The sequence below is a fragment of the Arvicola amphibius genome, chromosome 11 (assembly GCF_903992535.2).
Source record: "Arvicola amphibius chromosome 11, mArvAmp1.2, whole genome shotgun sequence".
Taxonomy (NCBI): Eukaryota; Metazoa; Chordata; class Mammalia; order Rodentia; family Cricetidae; genus Arvicola; species Arvicola amphibius.
The window spans coordinates 48,005,417-48,020,752 of record NC_052057.2 but is presented as its reverse complement, the minus strand read 5'-3'; the positions used below and the strand labels follow the sequence as shown (position 1 = coordinate 48,020,752).

General features: G+C 40.6%; 1 protein-coding gene across 1 annotated transcript in view; it reads left to right on the top strand.

The window, feature by feature from the left end:
- Window positions 1–15,336, top strand: part of Spata16 (spermatogenesis associated 16) — a 269,197-nt gene that overhangs the window by 103,161 nt on the left and 150,700 nt on the right. The window lies entirely within an intron of this gene.

Below are 15,336 nucleotides of genomic sequence, written 5' to 3'. Positions count from 1 at the left end.
TGATTGTAACGAAACAGTTTTGTGACTCAAACTGCGGAGATGAAGTCCGATTGGGAGAACAGGACCTCTGTAACCCAAAGGGCCACCTCTGAAGAGACAGCATCTGTTGGGTGGCACAGGCTTTCAGGGTGTCCAGATTGTTATCTCCTGGATGAAAGGGAGCTGAGTGAAGCAATGGCTAATGTTCTCTTTCCCAGAATCCAAGGTCTCAGAACCTGGCAAAGGATGCCAGATTCTCACAGCAGCTGCACGCCCACTCCATGGTCCTTCCCACTTGGCAGAGGCAAAGCTGCTTTTCTTCCAGAGTGACATTCACCATGCTGATTCTTTCTCTTTGACTGGTCAGCTTCCTCAAGGGCTTTCCCTCTTTTCTATAGTACAGAAACCCACTGTCCTGGAAGCACATATAACTGTTTCCAGGAACTCAGTGGGGAAAAATATATCTAGTTCCTAGAATTCCTCCATGCACACCTCCTAACGACAAATCTATATTAATAAGGATGAGTTTTTGGGTGATTATTGTCTCTAGAACATTTGTATATAAATCTTTTTTTGAAGCTGAATAAAATGGTTCCATGCCATTGACGCTGTGATTTGAAGTCCCCCCATTTGACGTGGGTCCGTACATTACTAGAAGCTCAGTTAAGCGATGACTGTGAACAGTGGAGAGGAGCCCAACTGCTTGTGCTTCACGGTCACACATCTTTCTATCAGGGTTAGAATCCTCTTTACAGCATGGAAACAGCCCTTTCTCACTCTCTTGTGCTCCTTCTGTCAGATATTGTTTGTTGAATGTGTTTTTTCTATTGAGCTTGTAGAGAGCTTCTTCCAAGTTTTTATTTTCTTCAGTGAGATGCCCCTGAGGCTTGCTTTCACTTGTGAGAGAGATAAAAATTAAGAAATAATCAAAAGAATACTTTGGGCTAGAAAAGGGAGTCTGGAGGTCGGGGAACACGATTTAATTTGTAAAGTTCTTATCATACAAACATGGAGACCTGAGTTTGGAGCCTCAGCACCTATGTGAAAATCTGAGTGTGGCAGATTCAGTGCACAAATCCCAGAGGCAGAGATTGAAGAGACTAGGATGTCTCTGGAGCCCCTGGCCAGCCTGCCTTGCTGTGTTGGTTAATTCTGAGTTCAGTAAAAAATATCCCCGATCTTAGAAACTAAGGTAGAGAATGATTGATGCCTACACAGAGATATACAGACGTGCACACACAAAAATACATATACCACACACACACACAATGTAGCTTATTAAAGTTTGTTAGATCAATACAAAAGAATCTTGAAGCGGCGGGACTGCGTCCGGCCACCCAGCCACCGGCTAGCTTTACACCCGAAATAATTACACAGAAACTGTATTCTTTTAAAACACTGCCTGGCCCATAGTTTCAGCCTCTTATTGGTTAATTCTCACATCTTCCTTTAACCCATATTTAGTAATCTGGGTAGCACCACGAGGTGTGGCTTACCAGGAGAGATCTTAACCTGCGTCCATCTTGGAGAGGAGCAGAATGGAGACTCACTATCGCGACTGTCTGAAGCGTCTCCCCAACTCTACTTCCTTGTTCCCACAAATATTGCTTACAAATGTTCTTTTAAATTTAAAGGGGGAGATGATATAGATATGAATTTGCATTGGTATAGATTTTAAGGTCAATTTTGTTATATGTATATGTATTTCTGATCTTGATTAAGCTATTGTGATTGTAGTTCATTTTAAAAACTGTAATGTATAATTAGGAAATATAGGTTGTTAATGGATAATCATTGATAATAGTTAAGCTTGTAGTCATGTTATTAGATTTTCTAGATATGTAGAGATATATTTCAGTTAGATAGACATTCTTCATATCTTTCAAAGACTGCAGAATATGGCATTTAATGTTTTAATAACTTAGGGTTTTTCATGACAATGAGACACGTCTGCTCCTGGCAGTACCAATATACTTCGAGAGGAAGATGGGCATCGAAGAGGCTACTTATGGAGTTTGTTAGCCATTTGGGCAAGAAACTGCTCTTGCCTGGACTGTTGCATAAACTGGACACAAGGAACCCACAGAAAGAGGACAGCTGAACTTGCCTAAAGGTGAGATGGCCTTTTGGGGTTCCTGATTCATTAAAGAGTCTGCGAGACGTTCTGCAGGACACAGCAGAAAGTGACTGAACTGTCTTTGGAATTTCCTGCTTCATGGAAATGTCTGCTGCATACTTATGGGCCTGTAGGCTGAAGATGGATGCCCCAACGGTGCAGAGGAACTTTGGGTGACTGTCCAGGCAGCGAGTTGTCTCTGTCATTTCTAGAGTTTGAGGGTTGCTTACTTCTTGTTTGCTTAGGTAGTATTGTATCCTTCTGGAGTCTTTGATGGAGTTGAAGAATAAATAGATAATTGTGGATTTCCTTAGTTATGATAAAAGATAAAATAGATTTAAATATTGTGACTGTAGTACTTGCTTGATGGCTGTTTTGTTGTATGTAGTTTTGCTATGTTGAAGTTGAAGCCTTTCTTTTTTGTTTAAACAGAAAAAGGGGAAATGATGGAGGAGAGTTATCTGTCTATGTTTCTTTCATAGGTTAATTAATAAAGAAAACTGCCTTTAAGAGACAGAAAATTAGGTAGGTGGAGTAGACAGAACAGAATTGTGGGAATAAGGAAGTAGAGTTGGGGAGACGCTTCAGGCAGTCACCATAGTGAGTCTCCATGCTGCTCCTCTCCGAGATGGACGCAGGTTAAGATCTCTCCTGGTAAGGCACCCCTTGTGGTGCTATATAAACACTAAATATGGGTTAAAGCAAGATATGAGAATTAGCCAATAAGAGGCTGAAACTATGGGCCAGGCAGTGTTTTAAAAGAATACAGTTTCCGTGTAATTATTTCGGGTGTAAAGCTAGCCGGCGGCCGGGTGGCGGGACGCAGCCCCGCCGCTTCACACTACAGATTGTAAAGAGGCTGAAACTATGGGCCAGGCTGTGTTTTACCATTTCCGTGTAATTATTTCGGGTGTAAAGCTAGCCGGCGGCCGGGTGGCGGGACACAGCCCCGCCGTTTCACACTACAGAATCTAATACCAAGTTCCAACATATCATCCTATAAAAGCTGGCTTACTTATGTGTTGTGAATCCAATCTAAAAATCCATAGAAAACTAGCTAAATCTTGAGGCCCAGATTGTAACATGTACAAAACCCACAAGGGGTGTTCTTGTGCTAACTCAAATAAAAGGTGCTTACGCAGGAATTTAGAGGGAGGCAGCAGCTAAACAACTGGAAAAATGGAAGTTTGGGGAAACTTTATATGTTAGAAGTCAAGAAATGCACAAATCCAGGTAAGTTTGCTTGATTGTTTGTTAAGTTGGTTGATTGGTTGGTTGGTTAGCTAGTTGGTTGGTTGATTAGTTGGTTGATTGGTTTATTGTTCATAGAAGAGGGAGGTAACAGCAAATCACTGACTCTATTTATCAAACCTAACTGATGCAAAGCAACGATCAGAAGTCATTATGGGTCTCAAACAAGGAACAAGATAGAGGGTTAGAGAGTCGACATTTGCCATGGAATACTGGCATTGACAGTTCCACTCTTCCTGCAGTGACCCCCAGCAATGACACAGATACTTCTGTTGATATCATTTGATGATGACTTGACAAGACACCCCAAGTGCATTCCTGCTAATCATTGATTATGCTGGTATGTCTTTTTCCCAACATAGAAGTAGGCATAGCTGCCATCCCATTCAATTGCTCATCGGAAGCAGGAAGTGTCTTGGTGTCTTAGCAATTACAGTCATCAGTGAATGGCACCCTCCACCGAAGGAGTGAACATGGACATCTTTTTTTTAACTTATTCTTTTTTTATTACTTAAAAAAATACCAACCCAAAGTTCCACTCCCTCCCCTCCTCCCACTCCCTCTCCCCACCCCTCCAACCCTAAGGGAGTGCCATGCACCCTGCCCTGTAGAAAGTCCTCCCTACTACATCTAGGTTGAGCAAGGTTTACCTCCAAAGATAATAGGATCCCATTAAGCCAGTATATGTAAGTAGAGACACATCCCAGTGTCACTATCAGTGGCCCCACAGTCTGCCCCAGCTGGCAACCCCCTTCAGAGGGGATTGGTGAACATGGACATCTTAATATCTGCTTAGATACTGGTTTCTTAATATAAACCAGCACATACAGCATTCACTGTTATCAAGTCTCTGGGAGAATTGGGTGGTTTGCTTGCAGCTTTAAAAACATAAGATGTTGAACTAATCTATAAAGCCAGCACACCAGGATTTCCTGTAGGGTGTCAGGTAGACAGGTTTCTGGACTTGACAGCCATCAACCAAATAAAAACAAAGGCTTATTGTGTGAAGTAGTCGAAATAAAACCTCTACTCCCTAATAATTGTATTGCTCAGACAGTTTTTCATCAAAATGCAGTATTTATGAGAAGCCCTTGGAAGCTGAACAGCTGAGGCCCTCTGAGTCTAAACACCTTTGCTGAATAAAGAAATAGGTTTGCAAGATTCCTAAGGTATGAGCTCCCACCACGATGGCAAAGGATGCTTCTGAAATTGGCTGGAAAACTCTGTCAGGTTTGCAATAGGTAGGTCCCTTTATCATATGTATCCGTGATCTTTCAAAATTATCCCTGGAAGAGAGGACACAGTCTTGGTTGAAACAGAATAAAATTAGGGCTATTACTCGTGGTATAGCTCTGAAAGGATGCTGATCATCACAGACGAAAGAGTTGACATTGATTAAATTGATAGAATCATACTTTATGCAACAAAACTAAATTATTATTTCTGTAACCAACAACACAGCTCACTACCCTGGAAAGCCTTCTGTGAAGTGATGACTCCAACAGCTCTAGAAGTTTCTCTGTGTCTACATGGATAAGAATGTCTAGGGTGACATAGGATGGCTTCCAAATCTTGCCCTCTGTAGTGATGAGGCTAGCAGGTCTGCTTTTCGTCCCACCCGGTTCCCACACAGCTAGCTTTACACCTGAAGTAACAACACACAAATTGTCTCTCAGTGGCTATTGGCTGAAGGAACAGAAGGGGCTCCTGCAACACCCCTCTTCCCCTAACACACATGACTATGTGTATATACACATCCAAGTTGCATTTTGTGGGGAACATTACAATATTTTTTAAGTACTCAGAGACATAAAACCAAAAAAAATCCAATTCTGTGAAGAGAACTGACTCACAACCAGTGAATGCCTGATTTCTTCCATCTCTATGTGCTCAAAAGTAGCCCAGAGCCTGAAAATACAAAGTACCGGATAAGGATTACGTATTATTTTAGATAGTTATTTAGTCTGTGGTGGCATGTGGTTGTTTAATAGTTACAGCAGCAAGAAGATATTGCATTAAAGTGGAGATAGGGCCTGGTTGAACGCTGAATAAAATGTGCACACACTATTGAAGGACATGTGACATATACTGACTCCTGAAGTGAAGATACGCAATGAGAAAAATGAACAAGTTATTGTTCTATGCATGAAGATCCAAAGTGCAGGTAATGCTACAGATAATAAGAAGAACGCCTCCATATCCATCACCATCAGCAGTGAAGAATGAACTGTGTGCTTCTAAATCTCTGAGCCAGAGTGGTGATATCACACTAAATGGCTTGCAAAGTCAGGAAGATTGTGCACATAGTGATATCTGAATTTCAATTATAAGATATGAAAGTTAGTTACAAGATGCAAGGATGTTCAGATATAGTGGCAAATGTTAAGAATCTCAGTATTTGGAAGGCAGAGGAAGAAAGATCATGATTTCAAAGCCAGCCTAGGCTATATAGCAAGTTCCAAATCAACCTTGGCTGTGTAAGACCGTATTGCAAAACCAAACGACAAGCAAATGCAGATAGACAGAAATCAGCATGGCGAGTTCTCAGAAAACTGGGAATCAAGCTACCTCAAGATCCATCCACTTTTAGGCATATACCTGTAGTGAGGAGCTGCGGGCAGGGCCTGCTTTTCATCCCGCCCAGCTCCCGGCTGCCTGGCTAGCTTGTGCCCCGAAATAAAAACACACAAATTGTATTCTTTTAAACACTCCCTGGCCCATTAATTTCAGCCTCTTATTATCTAATTCTCACATCTTGCTTTAACCCATATTTAGTAATGTGTGTAGCACCACGAGGTGGTATCTTACCGGGAAAGATTCAGCATGTCTGAAGTGATGGCTGGCTCTATCGCATCTGTCCCAGAGAGGAGAGGCAGGGCAATTGTCTGAGCCATCTATCTCACTTCCTTCTTGCTGTTCTGCCTACTCCACCCACCTAAGGGCTGGCCTATTAAATGGGCCAAGGCAGTTTCTTTATTAATGCATGAAATCAACACAAATAGAAGACTCTCCCACATCATATACCCAAAGGAGGTACACTAGTACCAAAGGAACATTTGTTCAGCTATGTTCATAGCAGCATTATTCATAATAGCCAGAAACTGAAAACAACCTAGATGCCCTTCAACTGAAGAATGATAAAGAAAATGTGATACATTTACACAATGGAGTACTACACAGCTGCAAAAGAAAATCTTGAAATCTGCAGGTAAATGAACAGAAGTGAAAAAACCCATCCTGAGTGGGGTAACCCAGATCCAGAAAGACAAATATGGTATGTACACATTCATAAATGAATATTAGGCATAAAGCAAAAGATAACCAGCCTACAATCTGCAACACCAGAGAAGCAAGGTAACAAAGAGGACCCTAAGAAAGACATACATGAATCCCCCTAGAAAGGGGAAATGGACATGATCTCCTAAAACCTTCATCCAATAACTGGTAGAAGCAGATGCAGAGGTCCAGAACTAACCACTGGACAGAGCTCGTGGAGTTCGGTAGAAGAGAGGGAGGAGCGATAACATAAACAAAGGAGTCAAAACCACGATGAGAAACCCCACAGAAACGGTTGGTCCTAACTGGTGGGTACTCACTGACTCTGAACTGACAACCAGGGACCAATCTAGGCCCCCTGAAAGCAGGCGACAGTGAATGGCTTGGGCAGCTTGTGGGGCCACCGGTAGTGGGACCAGGAGCTGTCCCTAATGAATGGTCTGGTTTGGGGGGACCCATTTTCTATAAAGAGAAACCTTGCTCAGCCTAAACACAAGGGAGAACACCTTTATCCTGCCTCAATGTGGTGACGTGACAGAATTTATTGACTCCCCATAGGAGGCCTTACCCTCTCTGAGGAGCAGATGGGGGAAGTGCAGGCAGGTAGAGAAAGAAGAAGATGGGGGAGAGGAAGGTTGGGAAAGTGGGAAGAGGGGAGAGAAAGGGAAGTGGGATTAGTACTATATATCAAAAAGATTAGATAGACAGACAGACAGACAGGATAGGATAGATGGGTGAGTGGGTGGGTAGGTGAATGGATAGATAGATAGATAGATAGATAGATAGATAGATAGATAGATAGATGATAGAATAGATAGATAGAATAGATAGGATAGATGGGTGAGTGGGTGGGTAGGTGAATGGATAGGTAGATAGAAGATATAGATAGATAGATAGATAGATAGATAGATAGATAGATAGATAGATAGATAGATAGATAGATAGAATCATGAGGATGGATGGATAGATAGATAGATAGATAGATAGATAGATAGATAGATATTTTAGTTACTTCTCTACTGCTTTGATAAGATGCCATGATCAATATAATATATGAAAAGAGTTTTGGGGACCTTACATTTTCAGAGGTTATTAGAGTCCAGGATCATAATGGTGGGGAGTATTCAGCAGGCAGACAGGCATGGTGCTGGAGCAGTAACTGGAGGGCTCACTGCACAAGGCAAGAAGAGCTAACTTGGATTGTCATGGTTTCTTGAATCCTTAAAGTTCATCTCCAGTGAAACACCTCCTCCAGCAAGGCCACACTTCCTAATTCTTCCCACATTGTTCCACCAACTGGGGACCAAGTATTCAAATATCTGAATCTATGAGGGTCATTTACATTTAAATCACTACATTCTGTATATTATATTAATAAACTAGAGTGATAATAAACTTATTTCAAACTTGACACCATGATGATTAAAGTGTTTATTTTTAAGGATCACACAAAGATAGTCATACATATACAAAGCATGTAGTCATCCTCTCATGGGTCCTTCCAAAGATATTACCTGTTGTTAATATCCATATCAAGAGGCTATACAGAGATGGAGGCTCAGTTTTTAAGATCTCTTGGGATTTTGAAATATAGTTTTCTAAGAAAGTTCTTGATGTATAGATGTTGGCACTTATTTAAGGTTTATTAAATACAGTGATAAGTTCTTTAAAAGTTGAGGTGAATCTGGAGAGATTACTCACTGGTTAAGAACACATACTGCTCTTCCAAAGGACCCAAGTTTGATCCCAGCACCCACATCAGGTAGCTCACAACCACCTCTAACCCCAGCTCCAGCGTAAACCAATACCTCTGGCCTCTGCACTCATATGCCCACACATGAACATAATAAAAACTAATAAAAATAAATTTAAAAGATAAGCAAATACAAAAAAATTATCTAGAACACACACACAAATAATAAAAATTTAATAGTTGAAATAGTCCCATTAAAAGATAGCCTATTGAAGAATCAGTTTTTCAATAACCAGTATGCAGAGCTTTCCAAATTTAAAGTTCATTATAAAAAACTTATTTTAAGAAGATTATTTGCAAGTTATAATAAGTCCACACCTATGGCAGGAGGGCTGCCATGAACTCGGAAGTAGAATAGACTACATCAGGTACATAGGGGTGGTACAGCGAGCTGAGGCCCCATGTGAAAGAAAGAGGAACGAGAAGAAAGTAGTCTGCTAGAAGTGCTCCAGTGACATGAATTTATTTCTTATACATGCATTCTTTGCTGATATATTTAGCAATTTTTTAGGTTAGAATGCAAAGCAAGGGCTTGCACTGAGCTTTTCACACATGTGCCATTGTCCTTTGTCTTCCCTTGCCAACCCTTTGCCCCACTTCCACCCATGCTGGGTACCATTTTTCCACCCACAATAATTCCTCATCTGCATTTCTGTCACCTGCTCTGTTCCTACTCTGCCTCACTGTGCATGCAAAGCTGAAGTTCCACATATGAGAACACGCATAGTTTATCTTTCTGAGACTGGCTTATTTTGTTTACCATGATGGTTTGAGGTTCCAGGCACTCTTCTTAAAATGTCATAATTTCATTCTTCTTCATGACTAAATAAAATTCCACTGACATACATCCCACATTTTCACACCCATTCCTCTAGGTTGGCTCAAAATTTTGGCTACTATGGATAGTGCAGCAATAAACATGGTTGTGTAGTATCTCTGTTGTGTGCCTATTTTCAGCTATACACCAAGAGGAGCACAGTTGGATGAGACAGTTATTCTATTTTCAGTTTTGGAGGACCCTCCATTCAGGTTTCCAGAATGTGTGTACAAGCTACACCCTGACCAGCAATCTATAAAAATGCCTCTTTCTCTACATTCTCCACAGAATTTGTTGCTGACTTTGACGAAAGCCATCCTAACTGGGTGGGCTAGGTAGAATCTCAGTGTACTTGCTATTCCCATTTTCCTGACATCTATGGGTGGGCATTGAACTACTTTCCAAAATTGGCCATTTGTATTTCTTCCTTTTTGAACTATCAATTCAATTCATTCTGTCATTTGTTTATTTAATGGCTTGGGTTTGGGGTATTTAATTTTGGGGGCTATTTGTAGATTTTAGATATTAACATATGTCTAATATATAGTTGGAAAATTTTTCATCCCATTCTGTGGTTGATTTTTCCCTCTGCTGATTTTTTTTTACTCTTAAGAGGATTTTTAACTCCGTTTGTCAGTTCCTCGTGTTAGTTCCTGTGCTATGAGAGTCCTTTTCAGAAAGCTTTGGCTTGTGTGGATAATGTGAAGGGTTATCCCTTGTATTACCTATATCATTTTCAAAGTTTCAAGTCCTATATTAAGATATTGAATACATTTGAAATCCATTTTCACAAAGAGTTTCATTCTTTTACGTCAGAAATCCAGCTCTCCCAACACCATTTTTCCAATGTGCATTTTGACATACTACTTGAATATTCCATGGCTGTATCTCTTGAGCATCTATGGGTCTTCTAGTGTAGTCTGATTCCCGTGTTTGTTACTATAGCCCTGCAGTATGATTTGAGGTCAGATATTGTAATCCTTCAAATGTTACTCTTTCTGCTTAAGATTGTTTTGACTGTTCAAGAGTTATCATGCTTCCAAATAAATTTTATGATTTTTTTCCTAGAACTAGAACTAGGAAAAACAATCTCATTGAAAATTTGATGGGAGTTACCTTTAATCTGTTGGGATTTTTTTTGCTAATATGGCCACTTTCACAATATTAATTCTGTCTGCCATGAGCATGGGAAGTTCATTGGTCTTCTAGTGTCTTCTTCAATATTCAGTATTTTAAAGTTTTTATTTCAAAAGTCTTCTACTCCTTAGGTTAGGATTATTTTTATGTTGTTATCTTTCCCTAGGCTGTGTTTGGGACTCTGCTGATTGAGTCTTGTAGGTTTTTTAAGCTATTGTAAACAAATTTCTTCATCCTTATTTCTCAACAAGTTCATTATTGGTGTATAGGAAAACTACTGATTTTTGAAATTTAATTTTGTATCTAAACTACTTTACCAAAAGTTTTCTGCTGGAATTTCTGAAGTTTAGGACCATACCTCTGAAAACAGGACAGTTTGATTTCTTTCTTTCCTGTTTGTACAACTTTTATTCCTGTGTTTTTTCTTGCTCCTCTAGCTAAATATTCTAGGAATATGTTGACTCAAAACAGAGAATGTAATCTCTCTCCTTTTAGGGTTGATGTTAGAAGAAGTGTTTTCAGGGTTTTTTCCTACTTAGTATAATGTTGCTTCTGGCTTTTCATGGACCGCCTTTACGTTGATGAAATAGTGTTGTGATGAGTGTTGAAGTATATCAAATGCCTTTTCTATACCTATTAAGATTATATTGTGATTTCCACCCTTGAATCCATTTCTAGGATTATTGAATTTAATAAATTGCATATTTTGATCCATCCTTTTGTCATGATGTCTATGTTACCATAGAAGATGGTTTTTTTGTGCCTTTTTGAATTCGGTTTGTAAAAATCTTATTACATTTTACAACTGTATTCATTATGGAAATTGATTAATAGCTTTCTTTTAGTATCTATCTTTTCAGTTCTGATCTCAAGGTTTTGCTAGTGTTACAGGCTGACTTTGGTAGTAGTCTTTCTGGTTTAAAGAACAGCTTGGAGAGTATTATCATTGGACTTTATTTAAAGGTTAGGCAGACTTTGTCAGGGAGTTCATCTGCTCAAAGGCATTTCCTTCATTGCTGCTGCTTTAATGGTTTGCTGTTGTGGGTCTGTCTACATTGTTTGGTTTCTTTGATTTAATTTGTGAGCAATATGTGTATAGGGATTTCTTCAGTTTTTCTATACTTCCTAGTTTTTAATACAGACTTTAACAATATTGCCTAATCATCCTATGAATTCAGATGAAATATTATCACTAGAGATAATAACCACTCCTTCTTATCTCTATTTTTACTAATCTGGGTCTTCTCTGATTCTAACACCCTTTCACCATAAAAACTCCCTGAAACATTAGGAATAGAACGAACATATCTCAGCACAATGCATGTTGCTTGTGGTGACTAGAGTCAACATTATACTAAGAAGGGAGAAGTTCAGATCATTTGTACTAGAGACCTGGGTATCCACTTCTCCACAATTATCCAATATTGTGCTTGAAGTCTTAGATACTGCAATAAGACAAAAGAAGAAATAAAAAATGATACAAACCAGGAGGGAAACATCAAAGTTTCATTTTTACAAATGGCATGATTCTATACAGAAGAGTCCTCAGAGACTTAGCCAGAAAACTCTTATATCTTCAGCAAAGTAATGATATATAAAAATCAATATACAAAAATCAGTAGCCTTCGTGTATACTAATAACAAACATACTGTAAAAGAAATCAAGGAGACAATCCCATCTACATTTGCTTCAAAAAATAAATAAATATTTGGAATAAATATAACCAAAGAAGCAAAAGGCCCCCCTAAAGAGAACTTGAAGTTAGAAAGGCATATTGGAAGTAGCTCTGTTCCAAAAGCAAGGTTGATCCAGCACAATTCCGTCCACACTGCAATGCTATTCTCCAAAGCAACAGAAGTCTTAAAAGTCATGGGGAAGGACAGACAGTCCCAGAGAGTTAAGACAATGCTGAGCAGATTGATGATGATGAAGATGATGATGACGACAATGATGATGCAAGGGTTATCATCATACCTGATTTCAGTTTACACTGCAGAGTCATAACAACAACAACAAAATAGCCTGGTGCTAGCAAGAAACAAACACACAGACTAATGAAATAGAACAGAAGAGCCGGGAAGTCTACACACCTTCAGCCACCTAATTTTTGGAAAGATACTAAAATACACATTGAAAAACAGGCTTTTCAACAAATAGCACTGGGGAACCTGGGTATCCACATGCAGAAAAACAAAACCATGTTGCCCATCCTATATAAGGAATCAATGCTAAATGGACCAGAGACCTCACTGTAACACTCTGATACTCTGAACTCTTAGAGGAGAAAGTGAGGACAGGACACTAAGACATGGGCGGGAACTTTCTGCCTGACTCAGATGCTGGTCAGTGGCAAAAACCACCAATATCTGATAAATGGGACTCATAAAACTGTGGTTTCTTCAGAGCTAAGGTCACAAGTAATCCAAGGAAAAGAGGGCAGAAAATCTTTGCTGTACATATGACAGAGGATTAGTGTCTGGACTACACAAATACACAAATAACTTAAAAACCGAAACAAGAAATTAACTAATTGATGATCAGATAGTCCAACAAAAATAAAATACAAATAGCAATAAAAATGGGCAAAATGTTCAATCTTGTGAGCCATCAGAGAAATGCAGATCGAACCTATATTGAAGCTCCATCTGTCTCTTCAGAATGTCAGAAAACAAGCTACAAAAGTGGCGAGGGTGGGAATAAAGGAACTGGTGTGCACACCAGGGAGAGTCTGCACAAGTCCCGCCACTGTAGACGTCAGTAGCATGCTTTCTCATAAAGAGCCAAAATTGCCCCAGCTGTACCACTGCTGGGTATTTAACCAGAAGAAGCCAAGTCACCAAGACACAAAAATCCATGTGGCTCACCATTCACAAGAACTAAGTTATGGAGCCCATTGAGGTGTGGAACAACAGCAGAATGGATAAGAAAACATGCATACATACATAGTGGAATTTTCAGCCATAAAAAAACTTATATAATTTGCAAGGAAATAGATTCACTGAAAATAAGTAAAGTAAGCCAGCCTCAAACAGGCAAATGCTGTATCTGGCCCCTCCTCCATGGATCCTAGATTTTATATGGATACAAAACACCATGTGTGTATTTATCACATAAATGCAGAACCAAAACTATTGTGGGAATAATAAGGACCCTGTGGGGAGAAGCAGAAACAGCAGAGGTGAGAGAGTAAATGGGCTTGAAAAGAATATGCTAAATATGTATGTGTGTGTGTAAATGTTTTCTATGACATAGCATCATGTAAAATGAATATACACAATGAAAAACTTTTCAACTATGTTATAATTTTTAAAGTATGCAAGAAAAAATATAACAGTAGCTTTTCTGGGGTCTTCAGAAATTTGAGACTGCCAGTTGTGTTTGCAGGGGAGGGGCTAGTCGAGCTTGGGCACTCTCACGTTACTGTGGTTTACGCTGGTGTTGAGCCCTGGCAGGCATGTGTCTCCTCACCACCAACGCAAGCTTTGCTTTAGGATCTTCCTCCTCTGCATACCAGAGGCCTCTGCTGGACACGCTTAGCTTTGCAGACTGTGGGCTGGGCAAAGGCTTTGTCCTTCTGACACAAGGTCCAGTAGCTAGTATCCTAGTTGGGGGTGGCTCCTATGTGCATTTGGAATGTGAGAAGCAACACCATTGGGGTACAGGCAGAAGGCCACCTGCGTACGAGTCATTTACTGGAGGGGTGAATGTCAAATAAACGTTCAGAGTCATCGGCTCCACAGCAGAGCACAGAAGACGACACGTGGCCCCGATGTCAGATTACCCACTGGCCTCAGATGCAAGCTTTTCACAGTCCAGGGTAATTGCCAGTTGAAGAGACCTGCTCCCCACTGCTGAGGGACTGAGGACAGGGCCCCTGCGCCCGTGCATTCTGCTCCTGAGCTGACCGAGTGTCTCCGCATCCACACATCTTGTCATGTCAGTCTGACCACCTCCTTCTGCACAACAGCACCCCAGGTTTTCTGTTCACCCTAAAACTGTGGCACATTAAGACCCCCTAACTTGTGGGTGTCCCCTCCTCTCTGACGTCAGGTAATTTTAAACAGGGGTACTCAGATGAAGGCCAAATGACAACTTCCAGGAGTAGTTCTCTCCTCCCACCATGTGACAGGTGTCGGGTGGTCAGGATTGGCAGCGAGTGCCTCTGCATGCTGAGCCACCTCACTGGCCCTTCAGCGCTCTTATTTAATTTCATATACTGTGTGCTATATTAGGAAAACCTAGGCTGACAGACAGGTGATCCCAAACTATCTTATCCTGGTCCGTTTAAAAGTAACGTCCCTTCCAAAGCACTAGATTTCAGAGTAATTTTATATTGCAATGCCTTTGGAGATAAAAATATGACAAATAGATAAAATAACATAAAGTTATGCCAGTTATTGCTATACTTGGCGTTTTCTCAGCTTTGACCTCTACCCTTTGCCCTCTGAGCTTCTGATACTTGATTTGCTCCTGTTCTACCATCTCAGGCCACTGCCTTCATCTTCTGCACCCTGCGGCGTCTGTGCCAATGACACATGGAAGCTTCACGTTGGACGTTTTGTAGCTAATGCAGCAGTGCTGGTGTCTTGAAGGCGGAACCGCAGGAATCTCCCTAAGCGGGCAGGATCGCAAGGGCGATCACACGTGACTAGGCAGACACTGTTATCGTAGCCATAGGTTGGTTATTGAGGCAGGGTGCTCCTAATAAAGATGAATTTTCTCTGCTTCCCTCAACCATCGCATCTGAGAATTATGAGCTTTCTTGCCCTTAAGCCTTCCACAAGCAGGCTGTTGACATCTGCCTGCTCAGCCTCTGGACCGTAAGAAATAAACCTCCGTTCTTCGCATAATGTATTCCCTAGTCACTCTGCTGAACAGAACGAAATAGACCAAGTGGCTGAACACACACTGTTACATGTTTCAGACCTCTGGCTTCTGCTTAAGAGGTCCTCCCTCCCTTGCCAGTATTTGCCATACAGAAATTAGCATCATTCCCCGTGTAAGCT